The 22,780-nt window shown below is 47.0% G+C and overlaps 2 protein-coding genes across 2 annotated transcripts in view; both read right to left on the reverse strand.

The window, feature by feature from the left end:
* The window catches only part of LOC141192230 (uncharacterized), a 480,396-nt gene that overhangs the window by 180,447 nt on the left and 277,169 nt on the right, over positions 1-22,780 (reverse strand). The window lies entirely within an intron of this gene.
* The window catches only part of LOC141192229 (uncharacterized), a 421,525-nt gene that overhangs the window by 32,855 nt on the left and 365,890 nt on the right, over positions 1-22,780 (reverse strand). The window lies entirely within an intron of this gene.

Genomic DNA, 22,780 nt, shown 5'->3' on the forward strand with positions numbered 1-22,780 from the left:
AACATTTATAGGCAGTCATGGAGTACCAGGGGGAGCCCAGGTGTTATCTACAGGGGTAGGGGGTTTCCTTACTTGTATCTGATTTAGACCATAGGTCAAAGGAAGACACCAGAGTATACGGATAGATGATCCAGTTAGAAGCTGTAATGATGAGGGGATACATGTCAGTGTCATTAAGCACTTGGTTGGGCACATAAGTTCATGGATATGAATACCTTCACAATGGTACCAGAATTCATCAGCCTGTGGAGAGCTGGAATAGAGGTAGTATTTGTTATACATAATGCCAATAGTGGAAAAACTGAAGGCGTTGGCTGAGAAGAGTATATACCTGTAGATCCTGCGTCATGGACGTCTCTCAGGTGGAGGTCCCACGTGTGGTGGCTGCGGAGGGTGCAAGAGCGGCATTCCCACGCTGTGCTATAGGCAGTGTGAGGACCAGGCTGCCTTATGTATGCAGCGCCGCGCGCTGCCAGAAGTGCGTCATAAGGGGGTGTGTCCCGGAAATGACGTGCCGCGGCTTGGTCATGTGACGGAGACTGTCAAAGGTAGCCATGGTGATGGTACACAGAGCGCTGTGTGGTGGGCCGTTCTATGAGTGGGGAGGTGAGATGCTGACATAGCGTTGGGCGTTTACTTGGCAGTGACGCGCCGCGGCAGGTCACGTGGGGGAAGCTATCACAGGGAGTCATGGCGATACTAAACAGAGCGCTGTGTAATGACGGCGTATGTGTAAGACATTCTATGAATGAAAGGGTGGGATGATAACGCTGGGCACTGCAAGTAAATGGACCTGTGGGAAAGTTTAGACAGGGATAGTGAAATGCTCACATAGGAGGTAGGATGCGGTTAGGGATAGGCTATATGGGAAAGGAAATATGGTAGTACCCGTAAGTATTAGCTGATCCCCTGGGGATCTAGAGGTGTGATGTAGGGGCATATGGTTAGAGGGTCCTCAATAGGGAGGCAAAAAGAAGTATGTAATGGGGGGGTAGAGCCAGTGTGGATGTCACTGTATTGTAGGGTAGAGTCAACTCACCTAATAGGTCAGGAAGATTCAGTGGGTCTGTAAAGGAAGGAATAAGTTAGTAAATCCAGTCTATTTCCCTGTTGAGTCCCCTAGGAGAGATGGTTTGCAAAGTATAGATCCAGTAGGATTCCCGTTGTTTTAGCAGACTAATGTGGTTACCCCCCCGTCTAGGTCTGGCCACATGCTCGATGACCTGGAAACAGAGTTGGGCAACGGTATGTTTCGCTTTTGAGAAATGGTGAGGTAATGGGAGCCAATTTTTGCTACACCGGATGGTGGATTTGTGACTTGCAATTCGATCTCGAGTATGTTGTGTCATCTCCCCTACGTAGAGGACACCACAGGGGCACTTGATTACATAGATAACGAAATTTGAGTCGCATGTGAAGAATCCCTTAATGGGATAACTTTCGCCTGTCCTGGGGTGTGTGACAGTGTCAGATTTAATGATATTAGAGCAGGCTGCACAATTTAGACAAGGAAATGTCCCGTTACGATGGGTACTGAGGAAACGTTGTGATGGGAGTGTCCGTGTGCTACCGAGATCTGCTCTGACAATTTTGTCCTTAATGTTGGGTGATCTCCTAGTGCACATGAGGGCAGGGGTCGTGAAAGCCGGGATCTCAGGATAAACTTTGGACAGAAGAGGCCAATGTTTTTTGATGGTAGCGTGTATTTTTGGCATGAAGGGGTGGTACATGTGGACGAATGGTATCCGTTCGGTTTTTGTGGTGGGTGGATGTGGAGGTATCGGGTCCAAGGCCCAGATTCTTTCTTGTTGGAGGAGTTTGGTGGGATAATGGCGTTCCAGAAATTTTTCCCACTCATAGAACGGCCCACCACACAGCGCTCTGTGTATCATCACCCTGGCTACCTATGACAGTCTCCGTCACATGACCAAGCCGCGGCGCGTCATTTCGGGGACAAAACCCCTTAAGACGCACTTCCGGCAGCGCGCGGCGCTGCATTCATAAGGCAGACTGGTCCTCACACTGCCTATAGCACAGCGTGGGAACGCTGCTCTTGCACCCTCCGCAGCCACCACACGTGGGACCCCCACCTGAGAGACGTTCATGACGCAGGATCTACAGGTATATACTCTTCTCAGCCAACGCCTTAAGTTTTTCCACTATTGGCATTATGAATAACAGATACTACCTCTATTCCAGCTCTCCACGGGCTGATGAATTCTGGTACCACTGTGAAGGTATTCATATCCATGAACTTATGTGCCCAACCAAGTGCTTAATGACACTGACATGTATCCCCTCATCATTACAGCTTCTAACTGGATCATCTATCCGTATACTCTGGTGTTTTCCTTTGACCTATGGTCTAAATCAGATACAAGTAAGGAAACCCCTACCCCTGTAGATAACATCTGGGCTCCCCCTGGTACTCCATGACTGCCTATAAATGTTTTAACTATTTGTGTGTATATCTGTAATTCCGCTCCCCCTCCCCCTCCCCCCCTCTTCGCTCCCCTCCCTCCCCTACTATCCCTCCTTTCCCTTTTTTACCTATACCTCCCATTCCGATACCTACTTTCCCATTATTTGGAATCTTTTGTCCATTTGAATTGTATTTTTTATGTATGGCTTATTTTATCAATTCTATATCCTCATCTTGTTATTGTCTTTCTTGCAGTAGCGACGTAATCAATAAGGCCTGTGTGGCCGAAACGTCTACTTATTGTCGCCTTCACCATTGTATTGTTTCTTCTTTTTTTCCTGTGTGAATAAACTTACATCAAATAGCAAATTTCAAAGAGTGTGCGATGAATTAATTTCTATGCAATCTACGGACACTACCAGTCCATTGCATCTGCATCTCAACTAAATTAGACAGTGTGCACGCAAATTTTCTACATAGTGAGTGGCAGGGCTGCCCAAAATTAGGACACACCCCAATACCCCTTTGAAGAGACTTAGAAGAGGGCCTCTTGAAAACAATGTTCCCATTATTAGGAAGTGGGTCTCCCATACTGTTTGCCTATGCAGTGAATGCAAGGGCTGCCCCCCAAAAATTTGGACCTACTCCAATGCGCCTTGGAAGAGATGTAGAGGAGGGCCTCCTGAAAAAAAAATTGTTCCCATTATTAGGAAGTGGGTCTCCCATTGTGTTTGCCTATGCAGTGAATGCAAGGGTTGCCAAAAATTTGGAGGCACTCCAATGCCCCTTGGAAGAGACGTGGAGGTCAGAGGGTCTCCTGAAAACAATGTTCCCATTATTAGGAAGTGGGTCTCCTATACTGTTTGCCTATGCAGTGAATGCCAGGGCTGCCAGAAATTGGGAGGCAATCCAATGCCCCTTGGAAGAAACGTAGAGGGCCTCATGAAAAATTTTTCCCATTATTAGGAAGTGGATCTCCCAAAGTTTTGGCCTATGCAGTGAATACAAGGGCTGCCAAAAATTGCGAGGCAATAAAATGCCCCTTGGAAGAGACGTTGAGGGCCTCATGAAAAAATGGTCCCATTATTAGGAAGTGGGTCTCCCAAAGTTTTGGCCTATGCAGTGAATGCAAGGGCTGCCAAAAATTGGGAGGCAATAAAATGCCCCTTGGAAGAGACGTAGAGGGCCTCATGAAAAAATGTTTCCATTATTAGGAAGTGGGTCTCCCATAATGGTGGCTTATGCAGTGAATGCAAGGGCTGACAAAAATTGGAAGGCACTTCAATGCCCCTTGGAAGAGACGTAGAGGGCCTCATGAAAAAATGTTCCCATTATTAGGAAGTGGGTCTCCCATAGCATTGGCCTATGCAGTGAATGCAAGGGCTGCCAAAAATTGAGAGGCACTCCAATGCCCCTTGGAATAGACAAAGAGGGCCTCATGAAATTTTTTTTCCATTATTAGGAAGTGAGTCTCCCATACTGTTAGCATATGCAGTGAATGCAAGGTCTGCCAAAAATTGGGAGGCACTCCAATGCACCTTGGAAAAGATGTGGAGGAGGGTCTCATAAAAAAATGTTCCCATTAGAAACGAGCGGGTCTCCTATACTTGTAATGCCCATGCACTAAGTGTATTGGTTAACAAACATTTATCCCTGGAGGGGTATACATGAACATACTGTATAAAAAATGTTTTTTACGGACATCATAAACACCCTTTAAAAAAATTATGTGGGTGTTGCATCACGGACAACAGTCAACCTGGTGATATGGTGGTGGAGGATGAGGATGAGGACAAGAGCAAATAGCCAAAATCAGGAAGCGTATACCCATGTGTGGGTGTGAAGAGATGCATAGGAATACACTTCCCAAAAAAAGACACTGGATTTGAGTTTATGTTACGCTGCTATCATTCGGTGGTGTTGACAAGTCTGGCCCAATCCAGCCCTTGTTCGTTTTTATAGGAATCAGCCTTTCAGCATTTTCAGTTGACAGGCAGATGCACTTATCAGTTATAATTCGACCAGCTGCACTAAAAACCGGTCTCTGATAAAACTCTAGTGGCAGGCAGGCCAGGACCTCCAAGACGTAGAGAGCAAGTTCATTCTACATGTCCAGCTTGGATACCCAATAAATATAAGGCACAGAGGAATCACGGAGGACGTTGGTATGGTCAGCAAGGTACTCCCTCACCATCTTCCCAAACTTTGCACTCCTTGTGAGAGTAACCCGCTCCTCAGGGCCTGTGCGATGGGAGGGGCTGAGAAAACTCTCCCAGAACTTTGACAGTTTTCCTCTGCCTCTGCTGGATTGGAATTGTGTTTCTCTCAGTTGTACTCCTTGGTTGTCCAACGAACTGTGACCTCTGCCGCCAGCGTTTTCAGATGGGAATTTTTTTAATAGTTCTGCAACAAGGGCCTTCTGGTACTGCCCCATTTTTGTAGACCTGTCTGCCTCAGGAATAAGAGATATCAAGTTCTCCTTGTATCGTGGGTCTAGAAGTGTCGCCAACCAGTAATGACTGTCACCCAAAATTTTTAGAATGCGAGGGTCATGGGAAAGGCAGCGTAACATAAACTCAGGCATGCTTGCCAAATTGCTAACAGGCAAGACTGGCCATGCTCTCCTCCTCCTCCTCCCTGTCCTTGTACAGGTAGTACCATCTATAGCGCAGGAAACTAGCTCCTGTTCCTCCTCCTCTTCCTCATTGTCACCCAATCCACGTTGGGATGAGATGAGGCTGGGCTGTGTGTAATCACCCTGTATGGTTCCTTGCTCCATCTCATCGTGCTCTGCCTTGAATGCATCCTCTTTGATTATGAGCAGAGAGCATTTCATAAGACAGAGAACCAGGATGGTGACGCTAATTATGGCGTCATCACCGCTTACCATCTTGGTGGAGTTCTCAAAGTTTTGGAGGATGATACAGATTTCTAACATCCATGTACACTCCTGAGGTCTTGTGTGAAGTCTGAACTGAATATCAATGGCCATGTTGATACCGGTAGTCAACAACTGCCCTCTTCTGCTCACAAATCCTTCCCAACATCTGCAATGTAGAGTTCCAACGCGTTTGGACATCATACACCAGTCAGTGAGCTGGAAGCTGCAAATGCTGCTGAAGTACGGCAAGGGCGGTGGAAGCTGTAGCTGACTTTCTAAAATGGGCACACAGACGGCGTACAATCAGATCCGGCAGCTCCAGGTAGGATTTGAGAAACCACTGAACCACGAGTTTAAGCACATGGGCCAGGCATGGTACATATGTGAGCCCGCCTCGCCTCAGAGCCGCCACCAGCTTCCGGCCATTGTCACACAGGACCATACCTGGCTGTAGGTTCAGCAGTGTCAGCCACAGATCTGCCTGCTCTTTCAGAGCTGTTCACAACTCTTCAGCATTGTGCGCTTTGTCACCTAAGCATATTAGCTTCAGCACAGCCTGTTGTCGCTTGGCCGAGGCAGTGCTTCCAGCTTGTGACTGATGTGGTCATTTCAGAGATAGAGGCTGAAGAGTAGGAGGAGACTGAGGAGGATGAGGTGCAGGAGCTGTAGACTGTGGGGGCACCCCTGATTGACCTAGGGCCCGCAATCCTCTGTGTCGGGAGGATGTGTTCCATCCCAAGGTCTAACTGTGTCCCGGGTTCCATTATGTTAACCCAGTGTGCCGTCAGCGAGATGTACCATTCCTGCCCACAAGCACTTGTCCACGTGTCTGTGGTTAGGTGGACTTTCCCTGTAACTGCATTGTTGAGGGCACTGCTAATGTTGTGGGAAACGTGCTTGTGTAATGCGGGGATGGCACACCGGGAGAAATAGTGGCAGCTGGGGACCGAGTACTGAGGCACGGCCGCCGCCATCAGGTTGCAGAAAGCTTCCATCTCCACGAGACTGAAAGGCAACATTTCGGGCGCAAGCAGTCGTGAAATGTGGGAATTTAGGGGTGTGGCCTGTGGGGCATTGGCTGCGTATTTGCACTTGCATTCCAAGGACTGATGTATGGACAACTGAACGCTGCGCTGGGACGAGGTCGTGCTTGCTGATGGTGCTAGTAGAGAGTGTGCAATGACAGGTGCAGGGCAGGAGGCATCTTCACATGCACTATGGACAGGGTATTGGCTTGCACGCACAACAGCAGAAGAAGCAGTGGTGTCACCCCCAGACACTGTTCCTGGACCCTGGGGTTTGGCTCACAAAGTCAGGTGCTTTGCTGCCATGTGCCTGATCATTCTGGTGGTGGTCAGGCTGGTAGTTATCCTACTCCTGCTGATGCTGGCCTGGCAAGTGGTGCAAATGGCCTTTTTTGGGGTTATCGGCAGAGTCGTTAAAAAACAACCAGACTTGGGAAGACCTAGCAGTTGCACTGGCAACTTCCGTTGTGTTAGTGTTACGGGGAACGGTTGCCCACCTTCTGTCTGTGGCCACCACACTGCGTCTTCCTGCCTGTTGGAGTGCTCTGCCTCCCTCCCCCTGTGTGCTGCTGTCCTCGCTCTGCATGTCCTCCTGCCAGGTTGGGTCAGTTACTATATCATCCACCACCTCATCTTCCACTTCCGAATCCTGGTCCCCCTCCTGACTTTCTGGCAATTGTGTCTCATCATCGTCCACCTCTTGTGACACTTTCCCACCGTCGCCTTCATATGACCATGGCTGCTCAAATATTTGGGCATTGCCACATGCGATCTCCTCTGGTGCCGCTTCAAGTGGACTAGGCGAGATGCCAAAATCTATAAATGGAAAAGTGAACAGCTCTTCGGAGTGCTCAAGTGTGGGATCAGTTGTCTCTGGGCACTTGGCATGGTGGGAGGAAGGAGGATCAGGGTGAGGAATATGCAGTCCAGACTCACGGCTACTGAGACTTGACCGTGTGGAAGACAGGGTGGTGGTGGCTAAGTGACTGGAAGCATTATCGGCTATCCAACCAATAACCTTTTCACATTGCTCTGTGTTCAATAGTGGGGTACTGCAGTCCCCTATTAATTGGGACAGGAAGGTCGAGCGAGAATATGTGTTTGCTGTGGCACAATTTCAGCTTGCCCATGGCCTCGGCCTCTGCATACACCATCACCATCACGTCCAGTTCCCCGTCCCTTGCCCATTCTAAATGGAGGACAATATCTTCCACGCTCACTACAAATGGCTGAATTTGGAGCGAACTTATATGTGATCAGTGTGACGGACAAACCACAGTTTTAAATAGCTGGATTTTTAGCGCTTTAATATGGAAAGGACCTGGCTGTATTCTGCAGTGCCAACAAGCAAATGGCGCAGATAAACATTGTTCTCTGGATTGCTTTTTAAGCAAATAATCAGGATTAAGATAAAAAAAAAATATTCCTGCCCCTGATACCTGGGCCTATTTCTTCAAATATATGTAAAAGCACCAGCAGACAGAAGTGGAATGGACCCTCTTGCTATGTGCACTGCAGTCTGCTATATACCCTGCCTGCCTAGCATGGCGGCGCCAGGTCTGATGTAGACCTGATGCCGCTGTGCGGCCAGCCAATCACTGTAATGCCACAACCAACATGGCTGCGGCATTAGTGTGTGGCAGACAATCCCTGCATGTTGATTGGCGCTCTAACGCTCTAACATGCAGGGAGGGGACCCGAGCTCTCGCCGAGCAACCCCGGAAATACTCGGCGAGTGCCAAGCATCTCGAGCAGTGAAATGCTCGGGCGAGCACCGAGCAGCAGCGAGCATGCTCGCTCATCACTAGTTAGGGTTCACTACAACATTCCACTCTAAAGCGACTTAATTACGTGACTGTCTTAACAAATCATGGCCCATCTTAATGGCTGACCCCATATTGGCAAAATATGTACCAGAGAGACAGCAAATCACCTTCAGAAAAGCAAAAAATCTCTGTGATCATCTTATGAGAAGCCACTGTTATCCTACCACTCCCCCTAATATTTTGAAAAGACCACCTCCAGTAAATGGATGTGTACCATGTGGTAGATGTGTGGCGTGTCATAATGCTGAACATGCTAACTCTTTCACAGATTCCCAGGGCTCTAGAACCTATTACATCACCAAACCGATAACTTGTACCTCTAAAGCGGTGGTCTATTATGCGACATGCCTGTGTACTAAAATCTATGTAAGGCTCACAACTAGACAACTTAAGACAAGAATACGTGAACACGTCCTAGGTATTGAAGAGGCGGTAAATTAAACTGATATTTCTACGTTAAAAACTATTCCCAACCATTTTAGAATACACCATAAGTGTGACGCATCTAAACTTAAAGTTAGGGTTATTGACTAGTGTTGAGCCACCCCCATAGTGTTCGAGTTCGGTTCGGTTCGTCGAACACCCGTATGTTCGCCGAACTGTTCGTCGAAATGTTCGTCGAACACCGTTAAAAACTGTCAAGGGTGTGTCGCCACGAAGATCGTCGCAATTACACAGCCTGACTTCTCGCAGCTGAGTTTTTGGTGCTTGGTGTTTTTCGGCAGGGAGGGAGTTAATTCTCTCTCTCTGTGCTAGACGAGGCCCAGCCTCGCCCAGCTGCAGTTAGTTCTGCAGTATGGGGACTCCTTCAAATACCTGCCGTTCTGATAGGGTAGTTGTCGGTGATAGCTTCTCTTGCAGACTATCAGAGCGATACGTGGTATTGTGGAGTTAAGAGTGAAGTGTTCTTGGTGTGTTTTTTTCCCTTCCTCGCTTTATTCTTTATCCCCTTTCCCATTGGTGTTCCCTCCGTTGTAGTGGTGTAAGTTTTTGTATGCGAGGTGGTTTTTGGTTTGCCCCTTGTACTGTCTCGTTCGTCTAGTACTGTGTTTGGCATTTACGGTCCTGTCCCCTATAGTTGTGATCGGGGTCCTTCTCAGGACTACATTACTGAGGTTCAGGGATTCTCAGGAGGTAGGTTTACGCTGGTGGCCTGGACCTCTGTACCATCAACAGTACCTCCAGGTTGAGGGATTAGGCAGGGCCTCAGTGTAGGGTCAGCTTAGGCTCCTGACCTCCTGTACGCCGAGTTAGCATGACATTTTCACCGACCACTAAAAAATTCTCTCCAGCCACCATGGATCCAGTAGCCAGTATAGCTCGGTAATTGCAGAGTTTGTCCTTGGAGCTGGCGGACGTTAAGTCCAAGGTTTTGTATCCCCTGGAGCAAGCCGGATCAGAACCCAAAGTAGCTCTCCCTGACAGGTTCACGGGGGGCGGGACAAGTTTTTTGTTTTCCGGGAGGCATGTAAGTTGTACTTTCGGCTGCGGCCTCGGTCATCGGGGAGCGAAGAACAAAGGGTGGGAATTGTCATCTCGCTCCTTCAAGGGGACCCCCAATCTTGGGTGTTCTCTCTTCCCCCGGGCTCTCCGGTCAGTGGATGGGTTTTTCTCTGCTCTGGGTCTCGTATATGATGACCGGATCGGATCTCCCTTGCTGAATCTAAGTTACGTAGGATCCAGCAGGGAGATCGTCCAGCGGAGGAATTCTGTTCAGAGTTCCGTAGGTGGGCCACGGACACCCAGTGGAATGACCTGGCTCTTCGGAGCCAGTTTTGTTAAGGTTTATCTGACAAATTAAAGGATGTGTTGGCACAGTATGACTCTCCCGCGTCGCTGGAAGTCGCTATGGCCCTTGCTATTCGCATTGACAGACGGCTTCGGGAGAGGTGCGGGATAACTCCACCCCCTGTGATGACTCCACCTTCTACAAGGGTCCCTTATATGGAGGTTCCCCTGGTCAGTCCGGAGGAACCTATGCAGTTAGGAGGGACAGCCTTTCGGGGGAGGGGACCGGCGGTGCGCCACAAGACAGGAAGGTGTTTCTTCTGCGGGAGAAAGGGACATTTTATTGGGGGGTGTCCTTCCCGTCCTTTGCAGAGCAAAGAGTCGTCGGAAAACTATTGATCCCAGGTTGTGTGGTGGACGGCAATCTGGGAGTAGGTATTTCGTCCCTAGGTTCGTCTCAGTTTCTTTTACCGGCGGAGGTGGTGGTGGGTACGAGAACTGAGAGGTTATCTGTTCTTCTGGATAGTGGGGCCGTGGCTAATCTGGTGGACGCTCGGTTTGCTCGGGTTCAAGGTATGCGATTGAGTGTGTTGGCTAAACCCATCCCCATATTCTCGATCGACGCCAGGCCTCTCGGCCAGGGAAGTTTTTCGCAAGCGGTGCATAACATAAATCTTCAGGTGGGGGCGATACATAAGGAACTGTTGTCTTGTTACGTGTTGGAGGGTCTTTCCACTCCTATTGTGTTGGGCCTTCCTTGGTTAATTAAGCATAACCCGGTTATTAATTGGCAATCCAGAGAAATAAGCCAATGGAGTGTATTCTGTAAAAAAAACTGCATGAATACTGTCATCGGTACGGTCGCTCCTAGGGTCTTACACCCATTTCTGGCTGACTTTGAGGATGTGTTCTCGGAAAGCGGGTGTCAGGATCTACCTCCTCATCGTGTGTATGACTGTTCAGTAAAACTGCTTCCTGGGGCCAAGTTACCTAAATCTAGGTTGTATAATTTGTCTGGTCCGGAGAGGCAGGCCATGAAGGATTATATTTCAGAGAGTCTGGCTAAGGGGTATATTAGACCTTCTTCTTCCCCGGTGGCCGCGGGGTTCTTCTTTGTGAAGAAGAAAGATGGAGGCCTACGCCCTTGCCTGGATTTCCGTTAACTTAATCGGATTACGGTCCGAGATCCGTATCCGCTCCCACTTATCCCCGATCTCTTCAATCAGATCGTGGGCGCCAAATGGTTCTCTAAATTGGATCTCAGTGGGGCGTATAATCTGATTAGGATGAAGGAGGGGGATGAGTGGAAGACGGCTTTTAACACTCCGGGGGGACATTATGAGAACCTTGTCATGCCATTTGGTCTGACTAATGCCCCGGCGGTGTTCCAACACTTTGTTAATGACATTTTTCGCTGCCTGGTGGGTCAGTTTGTTGTTATTTATCTGGATGACATCTTAATTTACTCGCCTGATCTTGTGTCTCATCAGGAGCATGTCAGGCAGGTGTTACAGATCTTGCGGGATAATAAACTGTACGCCAAGTGGGAAAAGTGTGTGTTCGCCGTTCAGGAACTCCAGTTTCTAGGCTTCCTGGTGTCAGCGTCTGGTTTTCGTATGGACCCTGGGAAAGTGCGGGCAGTTCTTGAGTGGGATCTGCCAGAGAATCTGAAGGCACTACAACGTTTTCTGGGGTTTGCTAATTATTACCGGAAATTCATTCGTAATTTCTCGTCCATGGTTAAACCTCTCACAGACATGACAAAAAAAGGGACGGATTTTTCTAGGTTGTCTGACAAGGCTTGTCAAGCTTTCTCCTCCTTGAAAAAATGTTTTGCCTCGGCACCCATACTCATTCAACCTGATGCGTCACAGCCATTCATTGTAGAGGTTGACGCTTCTGAGGTAGGGGTAGGGGCAGTATTATCACAGGGTTCGTCTCCTGGTAAATGGCGTCCGTGCGCTTTTTTCTCTAAAAAATTGTCGTCCGCTGAGAGGAATTACGATGTCGGTAATAGGGAACTCTTGGCCATTAAGTTAGCTTTTGAGGAGTGGCGCCATTTTTTGGAGGGGGCGATCCATCCGGTCACCGTCATCACCTATCACAAGAACCTGCTATATCTGGAGTCCGCAAAACGTCTGAATCCCAGACAAGCTAGGTGGTCATTGTTTTTTACCAGGTTTAATTTTGTCGTCACATATCGTCCTGGATCAAAAAATGTAAAGGCGGATGCCTTATCTCGTAGTTTCCCTGGGGCCGGGAATACGGATGACCCGGTTCCTATCCTTCAGGAGGGGGTGGTGGTGTCGGCAGTATGCTCTGAGCTTGAGGAGGAAGTATTGGAGGCTCAGGGGGACGCCCCTGTTGGACCTCCTGGGAGACTGTTTGTTCCAGATCAGTTGCGACAAAAGGTGATCGAGACACACCATAACTCAGCTTTGGCAGGACACCCAGGGAGTAAAGCAACTGTGGATCTCATTTCGCGTCGGTTTTGGTGGCCTAATTTACATAGGGAGGTGGGAACTTTTGTTGCGTCCTGTGGGGTTTGTGCGCGCTCTAAGACCCCACGTATCCATCCGTCTGGGTCTCTCTTATCTTTGAAGATCCCGGAACGTCCTTGGACTCATCTGTCTATGGACTTTATTACGGATCTCCTGCCATCTTCGGGTAAAACGGTCATACTCGTTGTAGTGGACAGGTTCAGCAAGATGGCACATTTTATCGCTCTTCCTGCTCTTCCTAATGCTAAAACTCTTGCGCAGGTGTTCATTGGGGAGATTGTAAGGCTTCACGGTGTACCCTCTGATGTGGTGTCCGATCGGGGGTCTCAGTTTGTGTCCAAATTCTGGAGGGATTTTTGTACACGGCGGGGGATGCATTTATCGTTTTCTTCGGCTTTTCATCCTCAGACCAATGGTCAGACGGAACATCTGAACCAGAGTTTGGAGACATATCTCCAGTGTTTTGTGTCAGAGAACCAGGAGGACTGGGCTTCTTTCTTATCTCTGGCGGAGTTTGCTCTTAATAATAGGCGGAGTGAGTCCACTGGTAAGTCCCCGTTTTTTGGGGCATATGGTTTTCACCCCCAGTTTTGTACTTTCAGTAGGGGGGGCTCTTCGGGGGTTCCTGAGGAGGAACAATTTTCGTCATCACTCGCTTCGATATGGAAAGGGGTGCTGAATAATCTAAGTACTATGGGGAACCGATATAAACGTATGGCTGATAGGAAGAGAGTGTCTGGTCCGGACCTAAGTGTGAACGATCTGGTATGGTTGTCTACCAAAAATATAAAACTTAAGGTTCCCTCCTGGAAACTGGGTCCCAGGTTCATCGGGCCGTATAGGATCTGCTCTATAATTAATCCGGTGGCATTTCGTCTTGACCTCCCCACTACTTTTAAAATTCACAACGTGTTCCACAGATCTTTGCTTAAAAGGTATGTGGCTCCGGTGATACCGTCACCTTTACCTCCTCCTCCTGTGGTGGTCAATGGTAACTTGGAGTTTCAGGTATCGAAAGTCACTGATTCACGTTTTATTCGCCGGTCCCTTAAGTACCTGGTTCATTGGAAGGGGTATGGTCCTGAGGAGAGGATGTGGGTTCCTGCGTCGGAGATTAACGCAGACCGATTAATTCGGGCCTTCCACACGACTCACCTGGATAAACCTGGCCCTGAGGGTCCGGAGGCCCCTCGTAGAAGGGGGGGTACTGTCACGGGTGTGTCGCCACGAAGATCATCGCGATTACACAGCCTGACTTCTCGCAGCTGAGTTTTTGGTGCTTGGTGTTTTTCGGCAGGGAGGGAGTTAATTCTCTCTCTCTGTGCTAGACGAGGCCCAGCCTCGCCCAGCTGCAGTGAATTCTGCAGTATGGGGACTCCTTCAAATACCTGCCGTTCTGATAGGGTAGTTGTCGGTGAAAGCTTCTCTTGCAGACTATCAGAGCGATACGTGGTATTGTGGAGTTAAGAGTGAAGTGTTCTTGGTGTGGTTTTTTCCCTTCCTCGCTTTATTCTTTATCCCCTTTCCCGTTGGTGTTCCCTCCGTGGTGCAAGTTTTTGTATGCGAGGTGGTTTTTGGTTTGCCCCTTGTACTGTCTCGTTCGTCTAGTACTGTGTTTGGCATTTACGGTCCTGTCCCCTATAGTTGTGATCGGGGTCCTTCTCAGGACTAGATTACTGAGGTTCAGGGATTCTCAGGAGGTAGATTTACGCTGGTGGCCTGGACCTCTGTACCATCAACAGTACCTCCAGGTTGAGGGATTAGGCAGGGCCTCAGTGTAGGGTCAGCTTAGGCTCCTGACCTCCTGTACGCCGAGTTAGCGTGACAAAACCAATGGCAGGCAAACAAAAACACATAGAAACACATAGAAAACACCTTCAAAGGTGTCCAAAAGCTGACAAACTGCTCAGAAGACACAACTAACACATGGAAAAGTGACAAGTACATATAGTCATGCGAAAAGAAAAGAGGTGGAGGAGTAAAAGGAGGGGGAGACACAGATATAGGCATGTCATGCCCTTCCAAAACCAAAAAAGTGCGAAGCCGACACGGCCAATCCGTTCCTGCCCGTGTGACCTCCGTGTCGCCGGGTTTGTGCCAGAGCCGCATTGGACCCTGACGGCCAGCCCCCCTCTCCCAATACTGGTTCCTTTCCACTGGTGGGTCGAGCGAGCCCCCCTGTGGTGGAGGCAGGTCTAATCTTTTTAATTTAAATTGTCTCTCTAATTTGAATGAGTACACTTTAAATCCTTTTAAAAGGATCTATTGGAGGGCAAGTCTCATGCCAGCAGCCGCGTAATTCCAGCTCCAGTAGCGTCCACTAAAGCTGCTGCAGTTAAAAAGATTTTCTAAGGATTGAGCTTGGCGGTCCACCGCAAGGCGTCCTACCGCCAGTCCCAGCCCCTGTGCCTTGGGGTGCCTCCCCGATGCTCTTCACTGAGTGTCCCGGGGGCCCGAACCATTTCCTTTGAAAAAATTAAGTGTCCAAACTACAGGTGGTGTAGCTTGCTTAACAGCTGGGATAATCCGCTGACTAGCAGACACTGCTACTAGGCACATAGTATTTCCTGGGCTAGATGCAGTTAAAAATTTGTAATTAGATACTCTCGTTGGATGCTGAGAAAGCATTCCATAGAGTCTCCTGGCACGCCATATATTATTCTCTTAAAAAGCTTGGTGTAGGGGTCTAGGGGACCCTTTTATAGCCAAAATCACGGCCCTGTATCGCAATAAGTCACCTAGGCTGAAGATAAATGGAACATTTTCATCACCTTTCATAATCACCAATGGGACAAGGCAGGGATGTCCTCTGTCCCCTCTCTTATACATCCTAGTGACGGAGCACCTGCTCTCATCAATTTGCCATAACCCCAATATTAGGTGGATTGAGGTGGGAGGCACCGAGTACAAGTGCTCTGCATTTGCTGATGATGTCCTAGTATATATCACTCAATCACATATATCCATCCCTGCTGTTATGGCTGAAATAGATCACTTTGTTACATGGTCAAATTTTAAAATCAATGCAGCGAAGTCTGAGGCCCTCGATGTCTCCCTCCCGAAATCCATACAGAATTCCATCCAGTCCAACTTTGTCTTTGCCTGGCCCTCACAGGGTATCAAATACTTAGGAATTCGTATTCATAGAGACCTCTCCCGTCTGTGTTATCTTAATTTTGGGCCCTTTATTGAACAACTCCATACAGACCACGGTTGGCAAGTTAGAACTGTAAGATTCACTACGTGAACCACTGGTGTTTTGTGGAAAAGCACATGTACACAGTGTTCCAAATTATTATGCAAAAAGTGTTTAAGAGTGATAAGGTAAGAATTTTTTTGTTTGTCAGTTAAACTCATTGATGGTGATGTGTGTCAGGGCTCTTTATATCACTGTAAGCAATTGCAGACACCTGTGCTAATTAGTTTGGCAGGTGTGTCCAATGAAAGGCAAGACTACTTAAGAAGGCTGTCCCACATTATTAAGCAGCCTAAATTTTCTGCCAAAATGGGAAAGAAAAAGGATGTGTCGGCTGCTGAGAAGCAACAAATTGTGGAGTGTTTAGGTCAAGGCATGACTACAATCAACATTGCCAAGACACTTCATCCTGATCATCGCACAATCAAGAAGAATGTAGCTGATTCACAGTACACACGTGTGCGTGCTGATAATGGAAAATTGAGGACTCTTTCCTACAGGCAATTACGTCAGGCTAAAAGAGCAGCGGCAAAAAAGCCTTGTCATAGCAGCAGACAAGTTTTTGAAGCTGCTGGTGCCTCCAACGTCCCCCGAACAACAAAATGCAGGGTCCTTCAGAGGTTTGCAGCTGTGCGTAAGCCATCCTGTCAACCTCCTCTATCCACTGTACACAAGCAGAAACGGCTCCAGTGGGCCAAACAATACATGAAGACTGACTTCAAAACTGTTTTGTTCACCGATGAGTGCCATGCAAAGCTCGAAGGTCCAGATGGATGGAGTGAAGGATGGCTGGTTGATGGACACCCCATGCAAACACGGCTACAGCGCCAACAAGGAGGAGGTGGAGTAATGATTTGGGCTGGAATCATGGGGAGAGAGATTGTCGGCCCCTTTAGGATCCCTGAAGGGGTAAAGATGAACTCCATAATGTATGTGGAGTTTCTCAAACAGCACTTCCTGCCATGGTTCAAGAAGAAGAACCGTGTATTCCGCAGCAAGATCATTTTCATGCATGATAATGCACCGTCTCATGCTGCACATAACACATCTGCATCTCTGGCTGATATGGGCATAAAAGGGGACAAACTTATGGTGTGACCGCCATGCTCCCCTGACCTCAACCCCATTGAGAACCTCTGGAGCATCATCAAAAGGAGTGTCTATGATGGCGGGAGGCAGTTCACATCTAAGCAACAGCTCTGGGAGAGTATTCTGTCCTCATGCAAAACAATTGAAGCAGAAACCATCCAAATCCTGACAAATTCAATGGACGAGAGAGTTCAGAAGCTCCTTTCGAACAAGGGGTCCTATGTGCAAATGTAACATCACCTAGAATAAAGTTTTGAGTTGAAAACTGTTTGATTTCAGATTCTAATAACCTGCTAATGCTTATAATTTCAAAAATGACCATTTTTTTGTTCTTTATTAAAATGAAAAGGTTGATCGAAGAGTGTGGGGGTCTAAGAGTGTGGCAACCCAGTAGTCAGGATTATTTTGAATTCTGACAATCTGAGGGTCATGTTGCAGGTAGTGCAGCAAGAAGGCACTCATGTGTCTTGCGCATCTAGGAGCCCCAAAATTATTTTCCGGGCTAGATGCAGCTAAAAATTATTATTAATTTGAAAGCTGGTGGAGCTTAGTATAGATGGCCTAATAGAATCAGTACTGCAAACTGCTACAAGGCCCAAATTATTTTCCAGCCAAGATACAGATAAACATGATTAGTAATTTTAAATCTGGTGGAGTTTAGTATAGATGGCCTAATAGAATCAGTACTGCAAACTGCTACAAGGCCCAAATTATTTTCCAGCCAAGATACAGATAAACATGATTAGTATTTTAAATCTGGTGGAGTTTAGTATAGATGGCCTAATAGAATCAGTACTGCACACTGTAACAAGGCCCAAACTATTTTCCAGCCAAGATACAAATAAACATGATTAGTAATTTTAAATCTGGTGGAGTTTAGTATAGATGGTCTAATAGAATCAGTACTGCAAACTGCTACAAGGCCCAAATTATTTTCCAGCCAAGATACAGATAAACATGATTAGTAATTTTAAATCTGGGGGAGTCTAGTATAGATGGCCTAATAGAATCAGTACTGCACACTGCTACAAGGCCCAAATTATTTTCCAGCCAAGATACAGATAAACAAGATTAGTAATTTGAAAGCTTAAAACGGTTGGTGAGGTGATTTTAACAAATCATCAAGCTTTTACTCTCCCCAGGATGACACAGGGGTAGAAAAGTCATTTCGGATCCATGATTTGTTCATCTTTATGAACGTGAGTCTGTCTACATTATCAGTGGAGAGTCGCGTGCGCTTATCTGTCAGCACACCACCAGCAGCGCTGAACACACGTTCAGACAGAACGCTGGCTGCGGAGCATGACAAGATCTCCAAGGCGTAAGTGGCGAGCTCCGGCCATTTATCCAGATTAGAAGCCCAAAAAGAGGAAGGGTCCAGTGACACAGTCATGGCTTCAATGTTTACTTGGAGATACTCCTGTACCATCGTCTCTAGGCGTTGACTATGTGTCAGACTTCTTGTCTCCTGTGGCCTTGCAAAGGATGGGCTAAAAAAGTGGTGAAATGATTCCGCAAAATTTATGTTACCAGCAGATACTGTGTTTCTGTTACGTTTTGAGTGCTGAACACTCGACGGTCCCACGGTTGGCAAGTTGGAACTGTGAGATTCACTACGTGCACCACTAGTGTTTTGGGGAAAAGCACATGTAAGATTCTGCAACAGTCTCTGCTGATACTCCTGCATGCGTGCATCTCTTTCTATGGCAGGAATAATTTCTGCAAATTTACTTTTGTACCGGGGATCTAACAGTGTGGCAACCCAGTAGTCAGGATTATTTCTAATTCTCACAATTCGAGGGTCATGTTGCAGGTAGTGCAGCAAGAAGGCACTCATGTGTCTTGCGCATCCAGGAGCACCAAGTCCCTGTTGTGTTGGTGGCGAGGTAACAATCATGCTTCCTTCCTCTGCCCTCTCCCCCCAACCTCGCACAACAGAAATGTGATCAAGGTCTCCCTCATCTGATGAGTCTTCCATCAGTTCGTCCTCCACTTCTTCCTGGGCTCCTGCACCTTCCTCACTAGTTTGGCTGCTACCATGCGCCCTGGTAAATCCATCTCCCCCACCCTCACATGCCTGCCGCCTTGGTGCTGCCGACCGTCTGGACCTTGCAGATGTTAGCCCTTCCGCATACAACTCCTCCTCCTCTACTTCCTCCACCTCCTCTTGTGCCACCACCTGACTCCGAATTCTGTTTAACATGTGCTGCAGCATGTAAATCACTGGAATAGTCATGCTGATAATGGCATCGTCAGCACTAAACATCTTCGTCACCATTTCAAAACTGTGCAGAAGGGTGCATAGGTCCCTGATCTGAGACCACTCCTCCAGCGTGATTTGCCCCACCTCTGGATCTCGTTGGGCCAGGCTATACGTCAGAACGTATTGCACCAGGGCTTGTCAGTGCTGCCACAGTCACTGCAACATGTGCAGAGTTGAATTCCACCGGGTAGGCACATCGCATTTTAGCCGGTGAAGTGGCAGGCCCAACGACTTCTGTAGAGATTTAAGTCGCTGAGCTGCGGGATGCGAACGGCGGAAGTGAGCACACAGCGACCGTGCCCTCTCCAGAAGGCCATCCGGGATAGTGGGCTAAAAATTGCTGGACAACCAGGTTCAACACGTGAGCCATACAAGGCACGTGTGTGACATTGCCCCGGCGAAGGGCCGCACCCAGGTTTGCAGCATTGTCGCACACGGACTTCCCTGGTTTCAGGTCCAGTGGAGACAACCATTCATGAAATTTGTTCTCCAGAGCTGACCACAACTCCTCAGCTGTGTGACTCACATTTCCCAGACATTTCAAAGTAAAAACCGCCTGATGACGTTGAGCCCTACTGCCAGCATAGTAAGGAGGTGTGCAGGATCACTTCTGCGCAGTTAGAAAGCTTGTGGCATGACCAGACAGGCTTTGGGTGCAGGTGGAGGACCGAGAGGAGGTTGAGGAGGCAGAAGCAGTGGAGGAACTTTGAGATAAAGAGGATTGACGCACAACTCGTGGGGACTGCAAGACTTGGACAGCATCCCCTTGTCCTGCTGTCACCATAGTTACCCAGTGCCCAGTCAGCGACATGTAACACCCCTGTCCATGCCTACTCATCCAAGTGTCTGTGGTGAAATGTACCCTGTCACACACAGAGTTTCTCAAAGAAGCGGTGATGTTGTGTGCGACATGCTGGTGGAGCGCAGGCACACCTTTCTTTGAGAAGTAGTGCCGACTGGGCATCTGGTACTGGGGCACTGCGACGGACATAAGGTCTCGAAAATCCTCTGTGTCCACCAGGCGGAAAGGCAGCATTTCTGTAGTCAAGAGCTTGCAGATGGTGAAATTCAACCTCTTAGCTTAGTCCATCTATACTAACCTCCACCAGGTTGCAAATTCAATATAATTTTTATCTGCATCTAGCTCTGAAAAAATATTTCGGCTTGTAGCAGTGTGTGGGACTTGTTCTATTAGTCCATCTATACTAACCTCGACCAGGTTGCAAATTCAATATAATTTTTATCTGCATCTAGCTCTGAAAAAATATTTCGGCTTGTAGCAGTGTGTGGGACTTGTTCTATTAGTCCATCTATACTAACCTCCACCAGGTTGCAAAGGATTTGCTTTGCTAGATTTAGCCAAATGCTGTGAAAAAAACTTGCACAGCACTGGCACAGACCTGCCTGGCAAAAAGTGATAGGAACTGATGTAACCTAGCCCTCAAAAGGACTGCAATTACAATTAGTCTTTACTCCCAACCTATCTATTTAAGAGCACAGACCTGCCTGATAAAAGTCGTAGGAAATCATGTAACCTAGTCCTCAAAAGGACTGCAATCACAACTATTCCCTACTCCCAAGCTATCTGTAGATTTGTGCGAAAATTGGCTTGAAATTAACAAAGTATAGCGCACACAGCAACAGCGGTACCGTCTAACACGCAGCTGCAGCAGTGAGAAAATGGTGGCGAAGATCTTCATTATTTCTGCAGAGATCCATCCCCTGTCCCTCCCTCCCCTCAAACTGCGTATTAACATTAATTTTCAGCACTACTGAGAAAAAATCCAGTTATGATTTTGGTGCACGAACAGTTATCGAACATAAACTCCAACAGCCGAATTTTTTTCAAATTGTTCGTGTTCGCCGAACGGCTCGAACACCGCCCAAAACAGCTCGAATTTGAGATTGGCGAACAGTTTGAGTCGAACACCGCTCATCTCTATTATTGACATGATCACCACTAAAATTAGGGTTGGCAGAATGAGCCAACTATTAGCCCAGAAAGAGAGCACATGGTTTTGGACTTTAAAAACACTCCATCCATTGGGCTTGAACGAAAATATTAGTTATGCCCCATTTCTCTGATCACCTATATCCACATTGTTTTAGCTATTTTGTCTTACCTTTTTATCTAGTATGGTTGGGTAGTTTGTTTGTATTTTAACTTTTTTCTATTTCTTTATTGTTCCTCCATGAGAGTTCGTCTTTTTCTACCAAATATTCATAAAGGCATTACATGGCGATTGGCATGTTTGTATACGTGATACTGTATCTCCATTTCTATCCGTCAATGATGTTGAGGACTTCCATTCTGCTATTGGATAACATGGACATAATTGCTGGCGCTGTATTGTCTCTCAAGATCTGTAACTTTTTTCTGTGTGCGCATTTTTTGTCCATACAGTTATTATTGTATATATTTCGCATTTATAGATCAATATTTTGAGAGATATTTTCTTATATCTGATTATACATTTATACTATGATCTCATATAATCATGTTATACTTCATGCTTTTCTTAAAGATATACTATATTTATTTTGTCATGGTCAATTAACTTATTTATATATAACTCTGACTTATATATAATTGGCTATCGCCTATACCCCTTAGATATATATATATATACACATTTGGGATATGCTATTATTGACAGTTTACCCCATTATGCTAGTTTCTTTTTCTCTCCGGTTGTATTTGACTATATATGTCTGTGGACTGGGCGGTACGCATGGCTTCACGGTTCTCTGTGGTGTCCTCGCTGACCGTATCAATATGTGCAACATGATGCACGGTCACGTGGTTCCCCACTTGCTTGCGGCGTCATGGATCACATGACGCGTTTGCCGTGGATGTGGCGGTGTAGTGGTGATTGCCATGTGTCATGCCACACCCTCCCCACACCCATTGGCGGAGAGACTACACACCCCCTTTTCTATTGGCTCAAGGGTTTCTAAACCCTACCCACCTTCATTGACGCCACCTCCTGACGAAGGCAGCCGTGCTGAAACGCGCATTAGGGTGAGTGCCAATGAGGACCGTGTTCACATCCACTGTGGCTGTAAGTATTCTATAGGATTCATGATACACTCTTTTTGCTGCCATTCTTTAATCTTTTTTCCTACTTAGGTGCATTTTCTAGGCTTTAATATGTATTAGGATATACTTTTACCCTGTAGCCTAAGGGGTCAGGGCACTGATACCACTAATAAAGATCTGCTATCTTCGGTATGAGCTATCTATATTAGTACCTATATATAGACAGCGGTATGACTAACCTCTTATATAGCAACTGCTTCTGACCTACCTCATAAGCACCTGCACTTTTATTGAATGCTTCATTGCATTTTAACAATATATTCTTATTTTTTTGGCAGCCCAATTATGTATTTACATCAGAAAATAATCATGTTAATTTGTCTCATGCTCCTCATTAGTGATCCTCTATTGTTTTACTATTAACTGTCTCTGTTTCTGCAATTCATATTTTTTTCCTGTATAAATTATAATTAATACAATTTTGTAATTTTTTCACTATTATATGGGACGCTGACTCAAAGTTTTTCCCTCTTGTTTCTTATGTATGGAGGACTATGTGGGGCCCATTATTCTGTATGGAGGACTATGTAGGGCCCATTATACTGTATGGAGGACTATGTGGGGCCCATTATACTGTATACTGGTTGGCCCACGACTTTGTCAAAGTTTTTCATTTTGGCCCTCTGCATGTTTTGAGCTTTACAACCCTGATATAAAATCAGTATGGGTAAATGTACATGAAAATGGCAATAATGCAAAGCTGCTAATTGGACTTTGCTACAAGCCTCCTAATATAGCTGAACACGAAG

This window comes from Phyllobates terribilis, unplaced genomic scaffold, assembly GCF_046119375.1.
Source record: "Phyllobates terribilis strain yellow unplaced genomic scaffold, ASM4611937v1 Scaffold_56__1_contigs__length_8794411, whole genome shotgun sequence".
NCBI classification, from domain to species: domain Eukaryota; kingdom Metazoa; phylum Chordata; class Amphibia; order Anura; family Dendrobatidae; genus Phyllobates; species Phyllobates terribilis.